General features: G+C 35.1%; 20 non-coding genes across 20 annotated transcripts; all 20 read left to right on the top strand.

The window, feature by feature from the left end:
• Positions 1 to 1,792: 1,792 nt before the first annotated feature.
• On the top strand, positions 1,793 to 1,865 carry Trnaa-agc (transfer RNA alanine (anticodon AGC)). The gene has a single exon. It is a non-coding gene; the product is annotated as a tRNA-Ala (tRNA).
• Positions 1,866 to 2,797: 932 nt separating this feature from the next.
• Positions 2,798 to 2,870, top strand: Trnaa-agc (transfer RNA alanine (anticodon AGC)). Its single transcript has one exon. It is a non-coding gene; the product is annotated as a tRNA-Ala (tRNA).
• Positions 2,871 to 4,556: 1,686 nt separating this feature from the next.
• Positions 4,557 to 4,629, top strand: Trnaa-agc (transfer RNA alanine (anticodon AGC)). The gene has a single exon. It is a non-coding gene; the product is annotated as a tRNA-Ala (tRNA).
• A 932-nt stretch (positions 4,630 to 5,561) lies between these two features.
• Trnaa-agc (transfer RNA alanine (anticodon AGC)) lies at positions 5,562 to 5,634 on the top strand. Its single transcript has one exon. It is a non-coding gene; the product is annotated as a tRNA-Ala (tRNA).
• Positions 5,635 to 8,578: 2,944 nt separating this feature from the next.
• Trnaa-agc (transfer RNA alanine (anticodon AGC)) lies at positions 8,579 to 8,651 on the top strand. The gene has a single exon. It is a non-coding gene; the product is annotated as a tRNA-Ala (tRNA).
• Positions 8,652 to 8,829: 178 nt separating this feature from the next.
• Trnaa-agc (transfer RNA alanine (anticodon AGC)) lies at positions 8,830 to 8,902 on the top strand. Its single transcript has one exon. It is a non-coding gene; the product is annotated as a tRNA-Ala (tRNA).
• Positions 8,903 to 9,584: 682 nt separating this feature from the next.
• Positions 9,585 to 9,657, top strand: Trnaa-agc (transfer RNA alanine (anticodon AGC)). Its single transcript has one exon. It is a non-coding gene; the product is annotated as a tRNA-Ala (tRNA).
• Positions 9,658 to 10,086: 429 nt separating this feature from the next.
• Trnaa-agc (transfer RNA alanine (anticodon AGC)) lies at positions 10,087 to 10,159 on the top strand. The gene has a single exon. It is a non-coding gene; the product is annotated as a tRNA-Ala (tRNA).
• A 681-nt stretch (positions 10,160 to 10,840) lies between these two features.
• Positions 10,841 to 10,913, top strand: Trnaa-agc (transfer RNA alanine (anticodon AGC)). The gene has a single exon. It is a non-coding gene; the product is annotated as a tRNA-Ala (tRNA).
• Positions 10,914 to 11,845: 932 nt separating this feature from the next.
• Positions 11,846 to 11,918, top strand: Trnaa-agc (transfer RNA alanine (anticodon AGC)). The gene has a single exon. It is a non-coding gene; the product is annotated as a tRNA-Ala (tRNA).
• Positions 11,919 to 12,347: 429 nt separating this feature from the next.
• On the top strand, positions 12,348 to 12,420 carry Trnaa-agc (transfer RNA alanine (anticodon AGC)). The gene has a single exon. It is a non-coding gene; the product is annotated as a tRNA-Ala (tRNA).
• A 1,434-nt stretch (positions 12,421 to 13,854) lies between these two features.
• On the top strand, positions 13,855 to 13,927 carry Trnaa-agc (transfer RNA alanine (anticodon AGC)). The gene has a single exon. It is a non-coding gene; the product is annotated as a tRNA-Ala (tRNA).
• Positions 13,928 to 15,614: 1,687 nt separating this feature from the next.
• Positions 15,615 to 15,687, top strand: Trnaa-agc (transfer RNA alanine (anticodon AGC)). Its single transcript has one exon. It is a non-coding gene; the product is annotated as a tRNA-Ala (tRNA).
• Positions 15,688 to 16,116: 429 nt separating this feature from the next.
• Positions 16,117 to 16,189, top strand: Trnaa-agc (transfer RNA alanine (anticodon AGC)). Its single transcript has one exon. It is a non-coding gene; the product is annotated as a tRNA-Ala (tRNA).
• Positions 16,190 to 16,367: 178 nt separating this feature from the next.
• Positions 16,368 to 16,440, top strand: Trnaa-agc (transfer RNA alanine (anticodon AGC)). The gene has a single exon. It is a non-coding gene; the product is annotated as a tRNA-Ala (tRNA).
• Positions 16,441 to 17,624: 1,184 nt separating this feature from the next.
• Positions 17,625 to 17,697, top strand: Trnaa-agc (transfer RNA alanine (anticodon AGC)). The gene has a single exon. It is a non-coding gene; the product is annotated as a tRNA-Ala (tRNA).
• A 932-nt stretch (positions 17,698 to 18,629) lies between these two features.
• Positions 18,630 to 18,702, top strand: Trnaa-agc (transfer RNA alanine (anticodon AGC)). The gene has a single exon. It is a non-coding gene; the product is annotated as a tRNA-Ala (tRNA).
• A 429-nt stretch (positions 18,703 to 19,131) lies between these two features.
• Trnaa-agc (transfer RNA alanine (anticodon AGC)) lies at positions 19,132 to 19,204 on the top strand. Its single transcript has one exon. It is a non-coding gene; the product is annotated as a tRNA-Ala (tRNA).
• Positions 19,205 to 19,382: 178 nt separating this feature from the next.
• Positions 19,383 to 19,455, top strand: Trnaa-agc (transfer RNA alanine (anticodon AGC)). Its single transcript has one exon. It is a non-coding gene; the product is annotated as a tRNA-Ala (tRNA).
• A 933-nt stretch (positions 19,456 to 20,388) lies between these two features.
• Trnaa-agc (transfer RNA alanine (anticodon AGC)) lies at positions 20,389 to 20,461 on the top strand. The gene has a single exon. It is a non-coding gene; the product is annotated as a tRNA-Ala (tRNA).
• The last annotated feature ends 320 nt before the right edge of the window (positions 20,462 to 20,781 follow it).

The raw sequence follows: 20,781 nt of genomic DNA, 5'->3' as shown, positions 1-20,781 counted from the left end.
TTGGGATTATGATAGTAGGAGAATGCGGACATGGGGAATTAGCTCAGATAATTGAGCGCTCGCTTAGCATGCGAGAGGTACGGGGATCGTTGCCCCGATTCTCTACTTGTTTAATACTTTTTTAATTTTCTGAGGCATATATATGACTAGACCTTATTTAATTATCTGGAAATTTTTGAATTAAAGTAAAATGTCTTTACTTGCAGACAAGTGCCTTCAAGCGTTTAATATTTTCATTTATTCATAAAATATTGGGATTATGATAGTAGGAGAATGCGGACATGGGGAATTAGCTCAGATGGTAGAGCGCTCGCTTAGCATACGAGAGGTACGGGGATCGATGCCCCGATTCTCCACTTGTTCAATACTTTTTTTAATTTTCAGAAGCATTTATATGACTAGACCTTATGTAATTATCTGGAAATTTTTGAATTCAAGTAAAATGTCTTTACTTGCAGACAAGTGCCTTCAAGCTTTCAATATTTTCATTTATTCATAAAATATTGGGATTATGATAGTAGGAGAATGCGGACATGGAGAATTAGCTCAGATGGTAGAGTCCTCGCTTAGCATGCGAGAGGTGCGGGGATCGATGCCCCGATTCTCCACTTGTTTAATACTTTTTTAATTTTCTGAGGCATATATATGACTAGACCTTATTTAATTATCTGGAAATTTTTGAATTAAAGTAAAATGTCTTTACTTGCAGACAAGTGCCTTCAAGCTTTTAATATTTTCATTTATTCATAAAATATTGTGATTATGATAGTAGGAGAATGCGGACATGGGGAATTAGCTCAGATGGTAGATTGCTCGCTTAGCATGCGAGAGGTACGGGGATCGATGCCCCGATTCTCCACTTGTTTAATACTTTTTTAATTTTCTGAGGCATATATATGACTAGACCTTATTTAATTATCTGGAAATTTTTGAATTCAAGTAAAATGTCTTTAATTGCAGACAAGTGCCTTCAAGCTTTTAATATTTTCATTTATTCATAACATATTGGGATTATGATAGTAGGAGAATGCGGACATGGGGAATTAGCTCAGATTGTAGAGCGCTCGCATAGCATGCGAGAGGTACGGGGATCGATGCCTCGATTCTCCACTTGTTTAATACTTTTGTTTAATTTTCTGAGGCATATATATGACTAGACCTTATTTAATTATCTGGAAATTTTTGCATTAAAGTAAAATGTCTTTACTTGCAGACAAGTGCCTTCAAGCTTTTAATATTTTCATTTATTCATAAAATATTGGGATTATGATAGTAGGAGAATGCGGACATGGGGAATTAGCTCAGATGGTAGTGCGCTCGCTTAGCATGCGAGAGGTACGGGGATCGATGCCCCGATTCTCCACTTGTTTAATACTTTTTTAATTTTCTGAGGCATATATATGACTAGACCTTATTTAATTATCTGGAAATTTTTGAATTCAAGTAAAATGTCTTTAATTGCAGACAAGTGTCTTAAAGCTTTTAATATTTTCATTTATTCATAAAATATTGTGATTATGATAGTAGGAGAATGCGGACATGGGGAATTAGCTCAGATGGTAGTGCGCTCGCTTAGCATGCGAGGGGTACGGGGATCGATGCCCCGATTCTCCACTTGTTTAATACTTTTTTAACTTTCTGAGGCATATATATGACTAGACCTTATTTAATTATCTGGAAATTTTCGAATTAAAGTAAAATGTCTTTAATTGCAGACAAGTGCCTTCAAGCTTTGAATATTTTTATTTATTCATAAAATATTGGGATTATGATAGTAGGAGAACGCGGACATGGGGAATTAGCTCAGATGGTAGAGCGCTCGCTTAGCATGCGAGAGGTACGGGGATCGATGCCCCGATTCTCCACTTGTTTAATACTTTTTTAATTTTCTAAGGCATATATATGACTAGACCTTATTTAATTATCTGGAAATTTTTGAATTAAAGTAAAATGTCTTTACTTGCAGACAAGTGCCTTCAAGCTTTTAATATTTTCATTTATTCATAAAATATTGGGATTATGATAGTAGGAGAATGCGGACATGGGGAATTAACTCAGATGGTAGTGCGCTCGCTTAGCATGCGAGAGGTACAGGGATCGATGCCCCGATTCTCCACTTGTTTAATACTTTTTTTAATTTTCTGAGGCATATATATGACTAGACCTTATTTAATTATCTGGAAATTTTTGAATTAAAGTAAAATGTCTTTACTTGCAGACAAGTGCCTTCAAGCTTTTAATATTTTCATTTATTCATAAAATATTGTGATTATGATAGTAGGAGAATGCGGACATGGGGAATTAGCTCAGATTGTAGAGCGCTCGCTTAGCATGCGAGAGGTACGGGGATCGATGTCCCGATTCTCCCCTTGTTTAATACTTTTTTAATTTTCTGAGGCATATATATGACTAGACCTTATTTAATTATCTGGAAATTTTTGAATTAAAGTAAAATGTCTTTACTTGCAGACAAGTGCCTTCAAGCTTTTAATATTTTAATTTATTCATAAAATATTGGGATTATGATAGGAGGAGAATGCGGACATGGGGAATTAGCTCAGATGGTAGTGCGCTCGCTTAGGATGCGAGAGGTACGGGGATCGATGCCCCGATTCTCCACTTGTTTAATACTTTTTTAATTTTCTGAGGAATATATATGACTAGACCTTATTTAATTATCTGGAAATTTTTGAATTAAAGTAAAATGTCTTTAATTGCAGACAAGTGCCTTCAAGCTTTTAATATTTTCATTTATTCATAAAATATTGGGATTATGATAGTAGGAGAACGCGGACATGGGGAATTAGCTCAGATGGTAGAGCGCTCGCTTAGCATGCGAGAGGTACGGGGATCGATGCCCCGATTCTCCACTTGTTTAATACTTTTTTAATTTTCTAAGGCATATATATGACTAGACCTTATTTAATTATCTGGAAATTTTTGCATTAAAGTAAAATGTCTTTACTTGCAGACAAGTGCCTTCAAGCTTTTAATATTTTCATTTATTCATAAAATATTGGGATTATGATAGTAGGAGAATGCGGACATGGGGAATTAACTCAGATGGTAGTGCGCTCGCTTAGCATGCGAGAGGTACAGGGATCGATGCCCCGATTCTCCACTTGTTCAATACTTTTTTAATTTTCAGAAGCATTTATATGACTAGACCTTATGTAATTATCTGGAAATTTTTGAATTCAAGTAAAATGTCTTTACTTGCAGACAAGTGCCTTCAAGCTTTCAATATTTTCATTTATTCATAAAATATTGGGATTATGATAGTAGGAGAATGCGGACATGGAGAATTAGCTCAGATGGTAGAGTCCTCGCTTAGCATGCGAGAGGTGCGGGGATCGATGCCCCGATTCTCCACTTGTTTAATACTTTTTTAATTTTCTGAGGCATATATATGACTAGACCTTATTTAATTATCTGGAAATTTTTGAATTAAAGTAAAATGTCTTTACTTGCAGACAAGTGCCTTCAAGCTTTTAATATTTTCATTTATTCATAAAATATTGGGATTATGATAGTAGGAGAATGCGGACATGGGGAATTAGCTCAGATGGTAGATTGCTCGCTTAGCATGCGAGAGGTACGGGGATCGATGCCCCGATTCTCCACTTGTTTAATACTTTTTTAATTTTCTGAGGCATATATATGACTAGACCTTATTTAATTATCTGGAAATTTTTGAATTCAAGTAAAATGTCTTTAATTGCAGACAAGTGCCTTCAAGCTTTTAATATTTTCATTTATTCATAACATATTGGGATTATGATAGTAGGAGAATGCGGACATGGGGAATTAGCTCAGATTGTAGAGCGCTCGCATAGCATGCGAGAGGTACGGGGATCGATGCCTCGATTCTCCACTTGTTTAATACTTTTGTTTAATTTTCTGAGGCATATATATGACTAGACCTTATTTAATTATCTGGAAATTTTTGCATTAAAGTAAAATGTCTTTACTTGCAGACAAGTGCCTTCAAGCTTTTAATATTTTCATTTATTCATAAAATATTGGGATTATGATAGTAGGAGAATGCGGACATGGGGAATTAGCTCAGATGGTAGTGCGCTCGCTTAGCATGCGAGAGGTACGGGGATCGATGCCCCGATTCTCCACTTGTTTAATACTTTTTTAATTTTCTGAGGCATATATATGACTAGACCTTATTTAATTATCTGGAAATTTTTGAATTCAAGTAAAATGTCTTTAATTGCAGACAAGTGTCTTAAAGCTTTTAATATTTTCATTTATTCATAAAATATTGTGATTATGATAGTAGGAGAATGCGGACATGGGGAATTAGCTCAGATGGTAGTGCGCTCGCTTAGCATGCGAGGGGTACGGGGATCGATGCCCCGATTCTCCACTTGTTTAATACTTTTTTAACTTTCTGAGGCATATATATGACTAGACCTTATTTAATTATCTGGAAATTTTCGAATTAAAGTAAAATGTCTTTAATTGCAGACAAGTGCCTTCAAGCTTTGAATATTTTTATTTATTCATAAAATATTGGGATTATGATAGTAGGAGAACGCGGACATGGGGAATTAGCTCAGATGGTAGAGCGCTCGCTTAGCATGCGAGAGGTACGGGGATCGATGCCCCGATTCTCCACTTGTTTAATACTTTTTTAATTTTCTAAGGCATATATATGACTAGACCTTATTTAATTATCTGGAAATTTTTGAATTAAAGTAAAATGTCTTTACTTGCAGACAAGTGCCTTCAAGCTTTTAATATTTTCATTTATTCATAAAATATTGGGATTATGATAGTAGGAGAATGCGGACATGGGGAATTAACTCAGATGGTAGTGCGCTCGCTTAGCATGCGAGAGGTACAGGGATCGATGCCCCGATTCTCCACTTGTTTAATACTTTTTTTAATTTTCTGAGGCATATATATGACTAGACCTTATTTAATTATCTGGAAATTTTTGAATTAAAGTAAAATGTCTTTACTTGCAGACAAGTGCCTTCAAGCTTTTAATATTTTCATTTATTCATAAAATATTGTGATTATGATAGTAGGAGAATGCGGACATGGGGAATTAGCTCAGATTGTAGAGCGCTCGCTTAGCATGCGAGAGGTACGGGGATCGATGTCCCGATTCTCCCCTTGTTTAATACTTTTTTAATTTTCTGAGGCATATATATGACTAGACCTTATTTAATTATCTGGAAATTTTTGAATTAAAGTAAAATGTCTTTACTTGCAGACAAGTGCCTTCAAGCTTTTAATATTTTCATTTATTCATAAAATATTGGGATTATGATAGGAGGAGAATGCGGACATGGGGAATTAGCTCAGATGGTAGTGCGCTCGCTTAGGATGCGAGAGGTACGGGGATCGATGCCCCGATTCTCCACTTGTTTAATACTTTTTTAATTTTCTGAGGAATATATATGACTAGACCTTATTTAATTATCTGGAAATTTTTGAATTAAAGTAAAATGTCTTTAATTGCAGACAAGTGCCTTCAAGCTTTTAATATTTTCATTTATTCATAAAATATTGGGATTATGATAGTAGGAGAACGCGGACATGGGGAATTAGCTCAGATGGTAGAGCGCTCGCTTAGCATGCGAGAGGTACGGGGATCGATGCCCCGATTCTCCACTTGTTTAATACTTTTTTAATTTTCTAAGGCATATATATGACTAGACCTTATTTAATTATCTGGAAATTTTTGCATTAAAGTAAAATGTCTTTACTTGCAGACAAGTGCCTTCAAGCTTTTAATATTTTCATTTATTCATAAAATATTGGGATTATGATAGTAGGAGAATGCGGACATGGGGAATTAACTCAGATGGTAGTGCGCTCGCTTAGCATGCGAGAGGTACAGGGATCGATGCCCCGATTCTCCACTTGTTTAATACTTTTTTTAATTTTCTGAGGCATATATATGACTAGACCTTATTTAATTATCTGGAAATTTTTGAATTAAAGTAAAATGTCTTTACTTGCAGACAAGTGCCTTCAAGCTTTTAATATTTTCATTTATTCATAAAATATTGTGATTATGATAGTAGGAGAATGCGGACATGGGGAATTAGCTCAGATTGTAGAGCGCTCGCTTAGCATGCGAGAGGTACGGGGATCGATGTCCCGATTCTCCCCTTGTTTAATACTTTTTTAATTTTCTGAGGCATATATATGACTAGACCTTATTTAATTATCTGGAAATTTTTGAATTAAAGTAAAATGTCTTTACTTGCAGACAAGTGCCTTCAAGCTTTTAATATTTTCATTTATTCATAAAATATTGGGAATATGATAGGAGGAGAATGCGGACATGGGGAATTAGCTCAGATGGTAGTGCGCTCGCTTAGGATGCGAGAGGTACGGGGATCGATGCCCCGATTCTCCACTTGTTTAATACTTTTTTAATTTTCTGAGGAATATATATGACTAGACCTTATTTAATTATCTGGAAATTTTTGAATTAAAGTAAAATGTCTTTAATTGCAGACAAGTGCCTTCAAGCTTTTAATATTTTCATTTATTCATAAAATATTGGGATTATGATAGTAGGAGAATGCGGACATGGGGAATTAGCTCAGATGGTAGTGCGCTCGCTTAGCATGCGAGAGGTACGGGGATCGATGCCCCGATTCTCCACTTGTTTAATACTTTTTGAATTTTCTGAGGCATATATATGACTAGACCTTATTTAATAATCTGGAAATTTTTGAATTAAAGTAAAATGTCTTTAATTGCAGACAAGTGCCTTCAAGCTTTTAATATTTTCATTTATTCATAAAATATTGGGATTATGATAGTAGGAGAATGCGGACATGGGGAATTAGCTCAGATGGTAGTGCGCTCGCTTAGCATGCGAGAGGTACGGGGATCGATGCCCCGATTCTCCACTTGTTTAATACTTTTTTTAACTTTCTGAGGCATATATATGACTAGACCTTATTTAATTATCTGGAAATTTTTGCATTAAAGTAAAATGTCTTTACTTGCAGACAAGTGCCTTCAAGCTTTTAATATTTTCATTTATTCATAAAATATTGGGATTATGATAGTAGGAGAATGCGGACATGGGGAATTAACTCAGATGGTAGTGCGCTCGCTTAGCATGCGAGAGGTACAGGGATCGATGCCCCGATTCTCCACTTGTTTAATACTTTTTTTAATTTTCTGAGGCATATATATGACTAGACCTTATTTAATTATCTGGAAATTTTTGAATTAAAGTAAAATGTCTTTACTTGCAGACAAGTGCCTTCAAGCTTTTAATATTTTCATTTATTCATAAAATATTGTGATTATGATAGTAGGAGAATGCGGACATGGGGAATTAGCTCAGATTGTAGAGCGCTCGCTTAGCATGCGAGAGGTACGGGGATCGATGCCCCGATTCTCCACTTGTTTAATACTTTTTTAATTTTCTGAGGCATATATATGACTAGACCTTATTTAATTATCTGGAAATTTTTGAATTAAAGTAAAATGTCTTTAATTGCAGACAAGTGCCTTCAAGCTTTTAATATTTTCATTTATTCATAAAATATTGGGATTATGATAGTAGGAGAATGCGGACATGGGGAATTAGCTCAGATTGTAGTGCGCTCGCTTAGCATGCGAGAGGTACGGGGATCGATGCCCCGATTCTCCACTTGTTTAATACTTTTTTTAATTTTCTGAGGCATATATATGACTAGACCTTATTTAATTATCTGGAAATTTTTGCATTAAAGTAAAATGTCTTTACTTGCAGACAAGTGCCTTCAAGCTTTTAATATTTTCATTTATTCATAAAATATTGGGATTATGATAGTAGGAGAATGCGGACATGGGGAATTAACTCAGATGGTAGTGCGCTCGCTTAGCATGCGAGAGGTACAGGGATCGATGCCCCGATTCTCCACTTGTTTAATTCTTTTTTTAATTTTCTGAGGCATATATATGACTAGACCTTATTTAATTATCTGGAAATTTTTGAATTAAAGTAAAACGTCTTTACTTGCAGACAAGTGCCTTCAAGCTTTTAATATTTTCATTTATTCATAAAATATTGTGATTATGATAGTAGGAGAATGCGGACATGGGGAATTAGCTCAGATTGTAGAGCGCTCGCTTAGCATGCGAGAGGTACGGGGATCGATGTCCCGATTCTCCCCTTGTTTAATACTTTTTTAATTTTCTGAGGCATATATATGACTAGACCTTATTTAATTATCTGGAAATTTTTGAATTAAAGTAAAATGTCTTTACTTGCAGACAAGTGCCTTCAAGCTTTTAATATTTTCATTTATTCATAAAATATTGGGATTATGATAGGAGGAGAATGCGGACATGGGGAATTAGCTCAGCTGGTAGTGCGCTCGCTTAGGATGCGAGAGGTACGGGGATCGATGCCCCGATTCTCCACTTGTTTAATACTTTTTTAATTTTCTGAGGAATATATATGACTAGACCTTATTTAATTATCTGGAAATTTTTGAATTCAAGTAAAATGTCTTTAATTGCAGACAAGTGTCTTAAAGCTTTTAATATTTTCATTTATTCATAAAATATTGGGATTATGATAATAGGAGAATGCGGACATGGGGAATTAGCTCAGATGGTAGAGCGCTCGCTTAGCATGCGAGAGGTACGGGGATCGATGCCCCGATTCTCCACTTGTTTAATACTTTTTTAACTTTCTGAGGCATATATATGACTAGACCTTATTTAATTATCTGGAAATTTTCGAATTAAAGTAAAATGTCTTTAATTGCAGACAAGTGCCTTCAAGCTTTTAATATTTTCATTTATTCATAAAATATTGGGATTATGATAGTAGGAGAATGCGGACATGGGGAATTAGCTCAGATGGTAGAGCGCTCGCCTAGCATGCGAGAGGTACGGGGATCGATGCCCCGATTCTCCACCTGTTTAATACTTTTTTAATTTTCTGAGGCATATATATGACTAGACCTTATTTAATTATCTGGAAATTTTTGAATTAAAGTAAAATGTCTTTAATTGCAGACAAGTGCCTTCAAGCTTTTAATATTTTCATTTATTCATAAAATATTGGGATTATGATAGTAGGAGAATGCGGACATGGGGAATTAGCTCAGATTGTAGAGCGCTCGCTTAGCATGCGAGAGGTACGGGGATCGATGCCCCGATTCTCCACTTGTTTAATACTTTTGTTTAATTTTCTGAGGCATATATATGACTAGACCTTATTTAATTATCTGGATATTTTTGCATTAAAGTAAAATGTCTTTACTTGCAGACAAGTGCCTTCAAGCTTTTAATATTTTCATTTATTCATAAAATATTGTGATTATGATAGTAGGAGAATGCGGACATGGGGAATTAGCTCAGATGGTAGTGCGCTCGCTTAGCATGCGAGAGGTACGGGGATCGATGCCCCGATTCTCCACTTGTTTAATACTTTTTTAATTTTCTGAGGCATATATATGACTAGACCTTATTTAATTATCTGGAAATTTTTGAATTAAAGTAAAATGTCTTTACTTGCAGACAAGTGCCTTCAAGCTTTTAATATTTTCATTTATTCATAAAATATTGCGATTATGATAGTAGGAGAATGCGGACATGGGGAATTAGCTCAGATGGTAGAGCGCTCGCTTAGCATGCGAGAGGTACGGGGATCGATGCCCCGATTCTCCACTTGTTTAATACTTTTTTAATTTTCTGAGGCATATATATGACTAGACCTTATTTAATTATCTGGAAATTTTTGAATTAAAGTAAAATGTCTTTACTTGCAGACAAGTGCCTTCAAGCTTTTAATATTTTCATTTATTCATAAAATATTGGGATTATGATAGGAGGAGAATGCGGACATGGGGAATTAGCTCAGATGGTAGTGCGCTCGCTTAGGATGCGAGAGGTACGGGGATCGATGCCCCGATTCTCCACTTGTTTAATACTTTTTTAATTTTCTGAGGAATATATATGACTAGACCTTATTTAATTATCTGGAAATTTTTGAATTCAAGTAAAATGTCTTTAATTGCAGACAAGTGCCTTCAAGCTTTTAATATTTTCCTTTATTCATAAAATATTGGGAGTATGATAGTAGGAGAATGCGGACATGGGAAATTAGCTCAGATGGTAGAGCGCTCGCTTAGCATGCGAGAGGTACGGGGATCGATGCCCCGATTCTCCACTTGTTTAATACTTTTTTTAATTTTCTGATGCATATATATGACTAGACCTTATTTAATAATCTGGAAATTTTTTAATTAAAGTAAAATGTCTTTAATTGCAGACAAGTGTCTTCAAGCTTTTAATATTTTCATTTATTCATAAAATATTGGGATTATGATAGTAGGAGAATGCGGACATGGGGAATTAGCTCAGATAATAGAGCGCTCGCTTAGCATGCGAGAGGTACGGGGATCTTTGCCCCGATTCTCTACTTGTTTAATACTTTTTTTATTTTCTGAGGCATATATATGACTAGACCTTTTTTAATTATCTGGAAATTTTTGAATTAAAGTAAAATGTCTTTACTTGCAGACAAGTGCCTTCAAGCTTTTAATATTTTCATTTATTCATAAAATATTGGGATTATGATAGTAGGAGAATGCGGACATGGGGAATTAGCTCAGATTGTAGAGCGCTCGCTTAGCATGCGAGAGGTACGAGGATCGATGCCCCGATTCTCCACTTGTTCAATACTTTTTTAATTTTCTGAGGCATATATATGACTAGACCTTATTTAATTATCTGGAAATTTTTGAATTCAAGTAAAATGTCTTTACTTGCAGACAAGTGCCTTCAAGCTTTTAATATTTTCATTTATTCATAAAATATTGGGATTATGATAGTAGGAGAATGCGGACATGGGGAATTAGCTCAGATGGTAGAGCGCTCGCTTAGCATGCGAGAGGTACGGGGATCGATGCCCCGATTCTCCACTTGTTCAATACTTTTTTAATTTTCAGAAGCATTTATATGACTAGACCTTATGTAATTATCTGGAAATTTTTGAATTAAAGTAAAATGTCTTTACTTGCAGACAAATGCCTTCAAGCTTTCAATATTTTCATTTATTCATAAAATATTGGGATTATGATAGTAGGAGAATGCGGACATGGAGAATTTGCTCAGATGGTAGAGCGCTCGCTTAGCATGCGAGAGGTGCGGGGATCGATGCCCCGATTCTCCACTTGTTTAATACTTTCTTAATTTTCTGAGGCATATATATGACTAGACCTTATTTAATTATCTGGAAATTTTTGAATTAAAGTAAAATGTCTTTACTTGCAGACAAGTGCCTTAAAGCTTTTAATATTTTCATTTATTCATAAAATATTGTGATTATGATAGTAGGAGAATGCGGACATGGGGAATTAGCTCAGATGGTAGATTGCTCGCTTAGCATGCGAGAGGTACGGGGATCGATGCCCCGATTCTCCACTTGTTTAATACTTTTTTTAATTTTCTGATGCATATATATGACTAGACCTTATTTAATTATCTGGAAATTTTTGAATTAAAGTAAAATGTCTTTAATTGCAGACAAGTGTCTTCAAGCTTTTAATATTTTCATTTATTCATAAAATATTGGGATTATGATAGTAGGAGAATGCGGACATGGGGAATTAGCTCAGATAATAGAGCGCTCGCTTAGCATGCGAGAGGTACGGGGATCGTTGCCCCGATTCTCTACTTGTTTAATACTTTTTTAATTTTCTGAGGCATATATATGACTAGACCTTATTTAATTATCTGGAAATTTTTGAATTAAAGTAAAATGTCTTTACTTGCAGACAAGTGCCTTCAAGCTTTTAATATTTTCATTTATTCATAAAATATTGGGATTATGATAGTAGGAGAAGTCGGACATGGGGAATTAGCTCAGATGGTAGAGCGCTCGCTTAGCATGCGAGAGGTACGGGGATCGATGCCCCGATTCTCCACTTGTTCAATACTTTTTTAATTTTCAGAAGCATTTATATGACTAGACCTTATGTAATTCTCTGGAAATTTTTGAATTAAAGTAAAATGTCTTTACTTGCAGACAAGTGCCTTAAAGCTTTTAATATTTTCATTTATTCATAAAATATTGTGATTATGATAGTAGGAGAATGCGGACATGGGGAATTAGCTCAGATGGTAGATTGCTCGCTTAGCATGCGAGAGGTACGGGGATCGATGCCCCGATTCTCCACTTGTTTAATACGTTTTTAATTTTCTGAGGCATATATATGACTAGACCTTATTTAATTATCTGGAAATTTTTGAATTAAAGTAAAATGTCTTTACTTGCAGACAAGTGCCTTCAAGCTTTTAATATTTTCATTTATTCATAAAATATTGGGAGTATGATAGTAGGAGAATGCGGACATGGGGAATTAGCTCAGATGGTAGAGCGCTCGCTTAGCATGCGAGAGGGACGGGGATCGATGCCCCGATTCTCCACTTGTTTAATACTTTTTTAATTTTCTGAGGCATATATATGACTAGACCTTATTTAATTATCTGGAAATTTTTGAATTAAAGTAAAATGTCTTTACTTGCAGACAAGTGCCTTCAAGCTTTTAATATTTTCATTTATTCATAAAATATTTGGATTATGATAGGAGGAGAATGCGGACATGGGGAATTAGCTCAGATGGTAGTGCGCTCGCTTAGGATGCGAGAGGTACGGGGATCGATGCCCCGATTCTCCACTTGTTTAATACTTTTTTAATTTTCTGAGGAATATATATGACTAGACCTTATTTAATTATCTGGAAATTTTTGAATTCAAGTAAAATGTCTTTAATTGCAGACAAGTGCCTTCAAGCTTTTAATATTTTCATTTATTCATAAAATATTGGGAGTATGATAGTAGGAGAATGCGGACATGGGGAATTAGCTCCGATGGTAGAGCGCTCGCTTAGCATGCGAGAGGTACGGGGATCGATGCCCCGATTCTCCACTTGTTCAATACTTTTTTAATTTTCAGAAGCATTTATATGACTAGACCTTATGTAATTATCTGGAAATTTTTGAATTAAAGTAAAATGTCTTTACTTGCAGACAAGTGCCTTCAAGCTTTCAATATTTTCATTTATTCATAAAATATTGGGATTATGATAGTAGGAGAATGCGGACATGGAGAATTTGCTCAGATGGTAGAGCGCTCGCTTAGCATGCGAGAGGTGCGGGGATCGATGCCCCGATTCTCCACTTGTTTAATACTTTTTTAATTTTCTGAGGCATATATATGACTAGACCTTATTTAATTATCTGGAAATTTTTGAATTAAAGTAAAATGTCTTTACTTGCAGACAAGTGCCTTAAAGCTTTTAATATTTTCATTTATTCATAAAATATTGTGATTATGATAGTAGAAGAATGCGGACATGGGGAATTAGCTCAGATGGTAGATTGCTCGCTTAGCATGCGAGAGGTACGGGGATCGATGCCCCGATTCTCCACTTGTTTAATACTTTTTTTAATTTTCTGAGGCATATATATGACTAGACCTTATTTAATTATCTGGAAATTTTTGAATTAAAGTAAAATGTCTTTAATTGCAGACAAGTGTCTTCAAGCTTTTAATATTTTCATTTATTCATAAAATATTGGGATTATGATAGTAGGAGAATGCGGACATGGGGAATTAGCTCAGATAATAGAGCGCTCGCTTAGCATGCGAGAGGTACGGGGATCGTTGCCCCGATTCTCTACTTGTTTAATACTTTTTTAATTTTCTGAGGCATATATATGACTAGACCTTATTTAATTATCTGGAAATTTTTGAATTAAAGTAAAATGTCTTTACTTGCAGACAAGTGCCTTCAAGCTTTTAATATTTTCATTTATTCATAAAATATTGGGATTATGATAGTAGGAGAATGCGGACATGGGGAATTAGCTCAGATGGTAGAGCGCTCGCTTAGCATGCGAGAGGTACGGGGATCGATGCCCCGATTCTCCACTTGTTCAATACTTTTTTAATTTTCAGAAGCATTTATATGACTAGACCTTATGTAATTATCTGGAAATTTTTGAATTAAAGTAAAATGTCTTTACTTGCAGACAAGTGCCTTCAAGCTTTCAATATTTTCATTTATTCATAAAATATTGGGATTATGATAGTAGGAGAATGCGGACATGGAGAATTTGCTCAGATGGTAGAGCGCTCGCTTAGCATGCGAGAGGTGCGGGGATCGATGCCCCGATTCTCCACTTGTTTAATACTTTTTTAATTTTCTGAGGCATATATATGACTAGACCTTATTTAATTATCTGGAAATTTTTGAATTAAAGTAAAATGTCTTTACTTGCAGACAAGTGCCTTAAAGCTTTTAATATTTTCATTTATTCATAAAATATTGTGATTATGATAGTAGGAGAATGCGGACATGGGGAATTAGCTCAGATGGTAGATTGCTCGCTTAGCATGCGAGAGGTACGGGGATCGATGCCCCGATTCTCCACTTGTTTAATACTTTTTTAATTTTCTGAGGCATATATATGACTAGACCTTATTTAATTATCTGGAAATTTTTGAATTCAAGTAAAATGTCTTTAATTGCAGACAAGTGCCTTCAAGCTTTTAATATTTTCATTTATTCATAAAATATTGGGATTATGATAGTAGGAGAATGCGGACATGGGGAATTAGCTCAGATTGTAGAGCGCTCGCTTAGCATGCGAGAGGTACGGGGATCGATGCCCCGATTCTCCACTTGTTTTATACTTTTGTTTAATTTTCTGAGGCATATATATGACTAGACCTTATTTAATTATCTGGAAATTTTTGCATTAAAGTAAAATGTCTTTACTTGCAGACAAGTGCCTTCAAGCTTTTAATATTTTCATTTATTCATAAAATATTGTGATTATGATAGTAGGAGAATGCGGACATGGGGAATTAGCTCAGATGGTAGTGCGCTCGCTTAGCATGCGAGAGGTACGGGGATCGATGCCCCGATTCTCCACTTGTTTAATACTTTTTTTAATTTTCTGAGGCATATATATGACTAGACCTTATTTAATTATCTGGAAATTTTTGAATTAAAGTAAAATGTCTTTACTTGCAGACAAGTGCCTTCAAGCTTTTAATATTTTCATTTATTAATAAAATATTGCGATTATTATAGTAGGAGAATGCGGACATGGGGAATTAGCTCAGATGGTAGAGCGCTCGCTTAGCTTGCGAGAGGTACGGGGATCGATGCCCCGATTCTCCACTTGTTTAATACTTTTTTAATTTTCTGAGGCATATATATGACTAGACCTTATTTAATTATCTGGAAACTTTTGAATTAAAGTAAAATGTCTTTACTTGCAGACAAGTGCCTTCAAGCTTTTAATATTTTCATTTATTCATAAAATATTGGGATTATGATAGGAGGAGAATGCGGACATGGGGAATTAGCTCAGATGGTAGTGCGCTCGCTTAGGATGCGAGAGGTACGGGGATCGATGCCCCGATTCTCCACTTGTTTAATACTTTTTTAATTTTCTGAGGAATATATATGACTAGACCTTATTTAATTATCTGGAAATTTTTGAATTAAAGTAAAATGTCTTTAATTGCAGACAAGTGCCTTCAAGCTTTTAATATTTTCATTTATTCATAAAATATTGGGATTATGATAGTAGGAGAATGCGGACATGGGGAATTAGCTCAGATGGTAGAGCGCTCGCTTAGCATGCGAGAGGTACGGGGATCGATGCCCCGATTCTCCACTTGTTTAATACTTTTTTAATTTTCTGAGGCATATATATGACTAGACCTTATTTAATTATCTGGAAATTTTTGAATTCAAGTAAAATGTCTTTAATTGCAGACAAGTGTCTTAAAGCTTTTAATATTTTCATTTATTCATAAAATATTGGGATTATGATAGTAGGAGAATGCGGACATGGGGAATTAGCTCAGATGGTAGTGCGCTCGCTTAGCATGCGAGAGGTACGGGGATCGATGCCCCGATTCTCCACTTGTTTAATGCTTTTTTAATTTTCTGAGGCATATATATGACTAGACCTTATTTAATTATCTGGAAATTTTTGAATTAAAGTAAAATGTCTTTACTTGCAGACAAGTGCCTTCAAGCTTTTAATATTTTCATTTATTCATAAAATATTGTGATTATGATAGTAGGAGAATGCGGACATGGGGAATTAGCTCAGATGGTAGAGCGCTCGCTTAGCATGCGAGAGGTACGGGGATCGATGCCCCGATTTTCCACTTGTTTAATACTTTTTTAATTTTCTGAGGCATATATATGACTAGACCTTATTTAATTATCTGGAAATTTTTGAATTCAAGTAAAATGTCTGTACTTGCAGACAAGTGCCTTCAAGCTTTTAATATTTTCATTTATTCATAAAATATTGGGATTATGATAGTAGGAGAATGCGGACTTGGGGAATTAGCTCAAATGGTAGAGCGCTCGCTTAGCATGCGAGAGGTACGGGGATCGATGCCCCGATTCTCCACTTGTTTAATACTTTTTTAATTTTCTGAGGCATATATATGACTAGACCTTATTTAATTATCTGGAAATTTTTGAATTAAAGTAAATTGTCTTTAATTGCAGACAAGTGCCTTCAAGCTTTTAATATTTTCATTTATTCATAAAATATTGGGATTATGATAGTAGTAGAATGCGGACATGGGGAATTAGCTCAGATGGTAGATTGCTCGCTTAGCATGCGAGAGGTACGGGGATCGATGCCCCGATTCTCCACTTGTTTAATACTTTTTTAATTTTCTGAGGCATATATATGACTAGACCTTATTTAATTATCTGGAAATTTTTGAATTCAAGTAAAATGTCTTTAATTGCAGACAAGTGCCTTCAAGCTTTTAATATTTTCATTTATTCATAAAATATTGGGATTATGATAGTAGGAGAATGCGGACATGGGGAATTAGCTCAGATTGTAGAGCGCTCGCTTAGCATGCGAGAGGTACGGGATCGATGCCCCGATTCTCCACTTGTTTAATACTTTTGTTTAATTTTCTGAGGCATATATATGACTAGACCTTATTTAATTATCTGGAAATTTTTGCATTAAAGTAAAATGTCTTTACTTGCAGACAAGTGCCTTCAAGCTTTTAATATTTTCATTTATTCATAAAATATTGTGATTATGATAGTAGGAGAATGCGGACATGGGGAATTAGCTCAGATCGTAGTGCGCTCGCTTAGCATGCGAGAGGTACAGGGATCGATGCCCCGATTCTCCACTTGTTTAATACTTTTTTTAATTTTCTGAGGCATATATATGACTAGACCTTATTTAATTATCTGGAAATTTTTGAATTAAAGTAAAATGTCTTTACTTGCAGACAAGTGCCTTCAAGCTTTTAATATTTTCATTTATTCATAAAATATTGCGATTATGATAGTAGGAGAATGCGGACATGGGGAATTAGCTCAGATGGTAGAGGGCTCGCTTAGCATGCGAGAGGTACGGGGATGGATGCCCCGATTCTCCACTTGTTTAATACTTTTTTAATTTTCTGAGGCATATATATGACTAGACCTTATTTAATTATCTGGAAATTTTTGAATTAAAGTAAAATGTCTTTAATTGCAGACAAGTGCCTTCAAGCTTTTAATATTTTCATTTATTCATAAAATATTAGGATGATGATAGTAGGAGAATGCGGACATGGGGAATTAGCTCAGATGGTAGAGCGCTCGCTTAGCATGCGAGAGGTACGGGGATCGATGCCCCGATTCTCCACTTGTTTAATACTTTGTTAATTTTCTGAGGCATATATATGACTAGACCTTATTTAATTATCTGGAAATTTTTGAATTAAAGTAAAATGTCTTTACTTGCAGACAAGTGCCTTCAAGCTTTTAATATTTTCATTTATTCATAAAATATTGGGATTATGATAGTAGGAGAATGCGGACATGGGGAATTAGCTCAGATGGTAGTGCGCTCGCTTAGCATGCGAGAGGTACGGGGATCGATGCCCCGATTCTCCACTTGTTTAATACTTTTTTTAATTTTCTGAGGCATATATATGACTAGACCTTATTTAATTATCTGGAAATTTTTGAATTAAAGTAAAATGTCTTTACTTGCAGACAAGTGCCTTCAAGCTTTTAATATTTTCATTTATTCATAAAATATTGCGATTATGATAGTAGGAGAATGCGGACATGGGGAATTAGCTCAGATGGTAGAGCGCTCGCTAAGCATGCGAGAGGTACGGGGATCGATGCCCCGATTCTCCACTTGTTTAATACTTTTTTAATTTTCTGAGGCATATATATGACTAGACCTTATTTAATTATCTGGAAATTTTTGAATTAAAGTAAAATGTCTTTACTTGCAGACAAGTGCCTTCAAGCATTTAATATTTTCATTTATTCATAAAATATTGGGATTATGATAGGAGGAGAATGCGGACATGGGGAATTAGCTCAGATGGTAGTGCGCTCGCTTAGGATGCGAGAGGTACGGGGATCGATGCCCCGATTCTCCACTTGTTTAATACTTTTTTAATTTTCTGAGGAATATATATGACTAGACCTTATTTAATTATCTGGAAATTTTTGAATTAAAGTAAAATGTCTTTAATTGCAGACAAGTGCCTTCAAGCTTTTAATATTTTCATTTATTCATAAAATATTGGGATTATGATAGTAGGAGAATGCGGACATGGGGAATTAGCTCAGATGGTAGAGCGCTCGCTTAGCATGCGAGAGGTACGGGGATCGATGCCCCGATTCTCCACTTGTTTAATACTTTTTTAATTTTCTGAGGCATATATATGACTAGACCTTATTTAATTATCTGGAAATTTTTGAATTCAAGTAAAATGTCTTTAATTGCAGACAAGTGTCTTAAAGCTTTTAATATTTTCATTTATTCATAAAATATTGGGATTATGATAGTAGGAGAATGCGGACATGGGGAATTAGCTCAGATGGTAGTGCGCTCGCTTAGCATGCGAGAGGTACGGGGATCGATGCCCCGATTCTCCACTTGTTTAATGCTTTTTTAATTTTCTGAGGCATATATATGACTAGACCTTATTTAATTATCTGGAAATTTTTGAATTAAAGTAAAATGTCTTTACTTGCAGACAAGTGCCTTCAAGCTTTTAATATTTTCATTTATTCATAAAATATTGTGATTATGATAGTAGGAGAATGCGGACATGGGGAATTAGCTCAGATGGTAGAGCGCTCGCTTAGCATGCGAGAGGTACGGGGATCGATGCCCCGATTTTCCACTTGTTTAATACTTTTTTAATTTTCTGAGGCATATATATGACTAGACCTTATTTAATTATCTGGAAATTTTTGAATTCAAGTAAAATGTCTGTACTTGCAGACAAGTGCCTTCAAGCTTTTAATATTTTCATTTATTCATAAAATATTGGGATTATGATAGTAGGAGAATGCGGACTTGGGGAATTAGCTCAAATGGTAGAGCGCTCGCTTAGCATGCGAGAGGTACGGGGATCGATGCCCCGATTCTCCACTTGTTTAATACTTTTTTAATTTTCTGAGGCATATATATGACTAGACCTTATTTAATTATCTGGAAATTTTTGAATTAAAGTAAATTGTCTTTAATTGCAGACAAGTGCCTTCAAGCTTTTAATATTTTCATTTATTCATAAAATATTGGGATTATGATAGTAGGAGAATGCGGACATGGTGAATTAGCTCAGATGGTAGATTGCTCGCTTAGCATGCGAGAGGTACGGGGATCGATGCCCCGATTCTCCACTTGTTTAATACTTTTTTAATTTTCTGAGGCATATATATGACTAGACCTTATTTAATTATCTGGAAATTTTTGAATTCAAGTAAAATGTCTTTAATTGCAGACAAGTGCCTTCAAGCTTTTAATATTTTCATTTATTCATAAAATATTGGGATTATGATAGTAGAAAATGCGGACATGGGGAATTAGCTCAGATTGTAGAGCGCTCGCTTAGCATGCGAGAGGTACGGGGATCGATGCCCCGATTCTCCACTTGTTTAATACTTTTGTTTAATTTTCTGAGGCATATATATGACTAGACCTTATTTAATTATCTGGAAATTTTTGCATTAAATTAAAATGTCTTTACTTGCAGACAAGTGCCTTCAAGCTTTTAATATTTTCATTTATTCATAAAATATTGTGATTATGATAGTAGGAGAATGCGGACATGGGGAATTAGCTCAGATGGTAGTGCGCTCGCTTAGCATGCGAGAGGTACAGGGATCGATGCCCCGATTCTCCACTTGTTTAATACTTTTTTTAATTTTCTGAGGCATATATATGACTAGACCTTATTTAATTATCTGGAAATTTTTGAATTAAAGTAAAATGTCTTTACTTGCAGACAAGTGCCTTCAAGCTTTTAATATTTTCATTTATTCATAAAATATTGGGATTATGATAGTAGGAGAATGCGGACATGGGGAATTAGCTCAGATGGTAGAGCGCTCGCTTAGCATGCGAGAGGTACGGGGATCGATGCCCCGATTCTCCACTTGTTTAATACTTTTTTAATTTTCTGAGGCATATATATGACTAGACCTTATTTAATTATCTGGAAATTTTTGAATTAAAGTAAAATGTCTTTACTTGCAGACAAGTGCCTTCAAGCTTTTAATATTTTCATTTATTCATAAAATATTGGGATTATGATAGGAGGAGAATGCGGACATGGGGAATTAGCTCAGATGGTAGTGCGCTCGCTTAGGATGCGAGAGGTACGGGGATCGATGCCCCGATTCTCCACTTGTTTAATACTTTTTTAATTTTCTGAGGAATATATATGAATAGACCTTATTTAATTATCTGGAAATT

This window comes from Euprymna scolopes, chromosome 2 (genome assembly GCF_053919585.1).
Source record: "Euprymna scolopes isolate OS-2025 chromosome 2, ASM5391958v1, whole genome shotgun sequence".
NCBI classification, from domain to species: domain Eukaryota; kingdom Metazoa; phylum Mollusca; class Cephalopoda; order Sepiida; family Sepiolidae; genus Euprymna; species Euprymna scolopes.
Note: the sequence above shows the minus strand (reverse complement) of the source record. Positions and strands in the feature narration are given on the sequence as shown.